This window comes from Thunnus albacares, chromosome 4 (genome assembly GCF_914725855.1).
Source record: "Thunnus albacares chromosome 4, fThuAlb1.1, whole genome shotgun sequence".
NCBI lineage: Eukaryota > Metazoa > Chordata > Actinopteri > Scombriformes > Scombridae > Thunnus > Thunnus albacares.
This window is the reverse complement of record NC_058109.1, coordinates 18,876,640-18,881,290: the sequence shown is the minus strand read 5'-3', so window position 1 is coordinate 18,881,290 and position 4,651 is coordinate 18,876,640. Positions and strand designations below refer to the sequence as shown.

The 4,651-nt window shown below is 35.2% G+C and overlaps 1 long non-coding RNA gene across 2 annotated transcripts in view; it reads left to right on the top strand.

The window, feature by feature from the left end:
* The window catches only part of LOC122980111, a 51,915-nt gene that overhangs the window by 32,467 nt on the left and 14,797 nt on the right, over positions 1 to 4,651 (top strand). The window contains exon 3 of one of the 2 annotated variants that reach the window (XR_006402997.1): positions 1,150 to 1,459. This is a non-coding gene — a long non-coding RNA (uncharacterized LOC122980111). Of the gene's footprint in view, positions 1 to 1,149; positions 4,404 to 4,651 lie in introns of those variants that run through there. The other variant, XR_006402996.1, reaches the window with a different exon arrangement.

Here is a 4,651-nt window from a genome sequence, read left to right as displayed (position 1 = left end):
TTTGTCACTTCACATTTGATATGTTTCCTTTGTGTATTTGTCTTATTTATTATATTTATTGTACTTTTTTCTTTATTACTTATATACTACCTTATTACTCATATGCAACTTATTTTTTACTTTTTATATTGTACTTAATTTCCTCTTCTAGTTTTTATAGCTGTCAACTTCACTGCACTTCTCCTGCTGCTGTGACTTTAATGTCACCACTGTGACATCAATAAAGCTTATCTTATCTTAGTGTTACACAGTAAATAACACCAGATAGGGAGTTTGGAATGTGCTACTGGTATATTTATGTACTTTTTCAGTGGATAATTAAAGTGAAACAATAATTTGAAGCATTTAAATAATTTATAAAGTGATCTATTTAATTTATATTTAAATTATGTTATTAAAAGTTGTACAAACAAAACTGTCTGGTAAAAAATCATTATAATTCATTATTTTGGCCTTATATTATAAAAAAAATATGAATACAATTACAAAATGTCATATAGCTGCACAAAATCAAACCACCTCCAGTGAACACAAGTTTCAAAATTTAAAACTGTTATAATTGAATAAGAGGATAGACGATAGCCCTTTGACATGGACCATCCTGTTTTCAAGGAGGTCCTTGAACATGAAACATGAAAGTTAACAAACTAAAAACAAAAAAAAAAAAATAATTATGATAATAGATTAAACAATCCAATGACACAAAACAACATAACATCAACAAGGAAATACACCCAAGGGCTCTCAAACATCCTAAACCACACCCACTACATCTGTTAAAGTGTCATCTGTACAAGAAATAAAATAAATGAACAGGCCAAATAACATTATGTCAAAATACTGAGTCTACTCATAAACTAAGAAAGAAGATAAATACAATAAAAAACAAGAACAAGTAGATTTAAGATAAACAAGCAAAGAAGTCTTGATGTCATGGAAAGAAGTAATCGATCTTAGTGAGTTAGGTAAATTATTCCAGTCTGATGGTGCTTTAAACTTAAAGTCCATGTAAAGAAAAATGAGAGATTTCTTTTTAACACATTATACACGTTAGAAAATAATTGCTGAAAACGTGAAGATACTGTATGTATGTAGTACTGAATTGTGGAGTTAAAGCATTAAACTGTTTTTCACCATTTCTGTGTTCAGAATTTTTACAGCTGGCTGTTTGGCTGGGAGGACAGGTAGAGTCAACAGAAACAGCACCAGTAGCAGCCGACACCAGCCACCATCCACCACTTTGGCTTCAGCAACGGCTGTTGGGCTGGGAGGACAGGTAGAGTCAACAGAAGCAGCACCGGCAGCTGCCTGCTGCTTCGGCTTCAGCACTGGTTGTTTAGCTGGGAGCCAGAAGAGGAGTATTTACCAGGCAGCACTTCACCAAAAAGCATGGTATGAGAGGCTTTTGTGCCAAGGGTAATGGCCACAATGAAGCCACCAAGGATGTTTCAGTGGAGGAGTGAGTAATGTTAAGTGCACTGAACTCCATTCAAAAAAATTACAATTTAACATAACGAAAATTGGTGATGGTTCGCTTGTCAACTAGTCATTTAGGTCACATTTGTAATGAAAGTCCACATTTACCTACAAAATATGTGCCAAATCAAACAGTGGCTCCTAATGTCACTTTATTTTCAAATATCATCCATGTTGCTTGCCCTAACCCTACAAACAAGGCCTATTTTAAATTGTGTATTTTTATATGGGAGTTGGGTCATGCTTTCAACACCTTCAACACCTTCAGTGGTCACACCCCCAGTGTTTTCAGAGCAGAGAATATTTATTTATTAGAGAGCCTTGAATTTTAGTTATATCAGAGTCAGATGTGTATATAACTGTGTCATCTGCATATAACTGAACAGAAAAGTTAGAGGAAATTTCTGGAAGATCATTAATAAAAATAGAGAAAAGTAAATATGTTTAAATAGATCCTTGAGTTACACCCTTTTCAACAGTTAAATAAGCAGATTTATTGTGAGGAAAAGAAACATACTGATGACAATTATGGAGATAAGAATTAAACCAAAACAATGCCTGTTGAGAGACATCAATAGCATAAAGTTTGTCAAGAAGATGATAATGGTCAACCAAATTGAAAGCTTTGGTTAAATCAATCATAAAATGCACCTGGATCTCCTCCTTTATGAATTAGAGTGACTTTAGCACATTTCCAAATAGATGGAAGTTTACAAGTAGATAGGGACAGATTAAATAGGTCGGCAAGTGGGCAAATAAGCACTTGAGAAGCTAATTTTATAAAGTTAGCCTCCAAGCCATCAGGCCCAGGAGCACAGCCAACATTTGGGGCAGAAATAACTTTAATAATTTCAATATTATCTTAACAAAACACTTTTTGGGACCTTAATCTAGAAGTGACATATGTTGCCACACCTCCCCCTCTACTACCCCTATCTGCTCTCAAGAAAACATACCGTAATCCTCAATTTGGATTTCATCATCAAAAATACAACTTTTTAACCAAGTTTGGTTAAAAAGAGTGAAAACATTAGGTCTATAGTAAGAAACCTAGGCTCCCAGAAGATAAGTTTTTGGGAGAATGTTCAGATTAAACTTTTATCTTATTAATGATGTTAAAAAAAAAAAAGTAGTATGACAATTGCATACATACATAGCTGGTCAGATGAGAGAGGGACGAGAAAAGGAGAGAGCCACACTAGAGCACAAGACAGACGCAGACATAAACAAAACAAAAACAAACAAAAAAGATTTACCCACAAAAAAAACAAATGGAAGAATAAATCCATCCAAGGCCCACAAACCCTACCAAAAAAGTTGTTGTAACAGTGAGAGAAGATAATCAGATACCCCCTCCCTCTCCCTCAAAGATGATCTTTATCTGCGTAATTCATTTCCATGATTAATAAAACAATATGACAAAACAGTCCTTTGAAAGCTCTTCTGAGAATTGGTCAAGAGATCATGAGCTTGGCTAATGTGTATTAGCATTTATACAAGTTCAATACAGGTTCAATCCTCAAATGCTAAGCTCTGTAACTAACATTAATGCAGTGTATTATTAACATTGGGGCTACAATGGGTCTCTGAGTTTGTTGTCTGTGTTGTCTGTTATATGTAACAATCAACATAAAGTGCTGATCCATATGTTTTGAACACATAAATTTGAGGTCTGTTAAGATACATAATTGAAGTTGAGTTTAAGTTGAAATATGTAACATGAAAGATTTGAACTTTGCACATTTCTCCACCAATCACAAAACATGTCTGTTTTACTTGTTTCTGATGTAAACCAGCCTTTAAGAGTATTGGAAAACATGAATAATTATGGTATGTTTTGTGTTTTGGTCTTTGGAATTGGAACCCTTTTGTTTACATTTGTCTGAGCCTTTAAGTCGTTGTTTCCATCACTATTATGTTCCACCTAGAGTCCACGTCAAACAGGCAATACTAGGAAGAAAAAAAACAAAACACTCCTTATAGTGCCGGCTACCACAAAAAGCAGAAATACCTTAACACTATTGAAGAAATCCACTGATTTGTTTCCACCCTTGTTTTCCTGCTGTCCAGTAAGAAATCAACAGCCAGAACGGTACAGCAGCAGCAGCCTTAGTCTTGTTCATTGCCTACAGCAGGCACATCGAGATGTGTTGTGTGTATCTCACTTTACTCAATTTTAATTAGACTTACAAAATCATCAAACGAATCTCCATGATGATTGGAAATAGCATCTTCTCTCCATAGAGACCAACAAATGACAGAATCACCTGGCATTTGTAAAAGTGGACGCATGTGGAACTGTTTGGGAACTGATTTAAGCAGGGGTTGATAATTGCTATCAGTTCTTTTAGTATAAAAGAAGACAGGTGCAGTGGTAGGACCTATAGTCGTCTATATCCTCGGTGGTTTGGAATTCCTGCCTCGTTTATTAATGTACAAAAACATCACCACCTGCTTAACACGATTGTACTCCTGCAAGACATGGCAGTGACTAATCTACAATCCATCCATCAATTCACATGTCAGCTGGCTTGCCTACAATTCAGAAGCAACCACAACCTTTTTTTTTTTGATTCCTTGTTTCCTTCCCCTGCCACAACCTCCTGTCATCTGTTTGCACTCATGTAAAACTCAGCCACTGTTTGTTACACAGAGAAGCAGCTCAACTGTTTGTAGTGAAAACTCCACTGAGAAACTGGAAATTTCAGATGATCGTATTTCAGGTACATTTGGTGGTTAGATAGAAATCCACACACTCAAATGACAAACTGTTGCACGAGGTTCATGACGCCATGTACAGCCATTGTCTGTCTACCTGTGTTCTGTTACAACAAAATGAATTATTGAGCACTTTAGTTAAGTTAAAAACCTGCAGACTTAACATTACTGACGCCAAGTAGAGTAGAAACAATAAAAGCTCTGCTTTATTTGTGAGGCTCCTCTTTTTTACAATAATTCAATAACCATAAAACAAGACAGACATACGAACACAAGACAGGACAGCTACTATTTAAGGCAAATATTTACAGTTTGCTGTAAATCTCTAGAGCTAACAAGGATCATGCTCTCTGTACATCAAATTATTAAAATAGTTTACACACAGGCAGATACTAAGTACATGCTCAAAAGAAGTAAATATTCAGCTGTAAAAGCAATTATTGAATAAAATCATGAT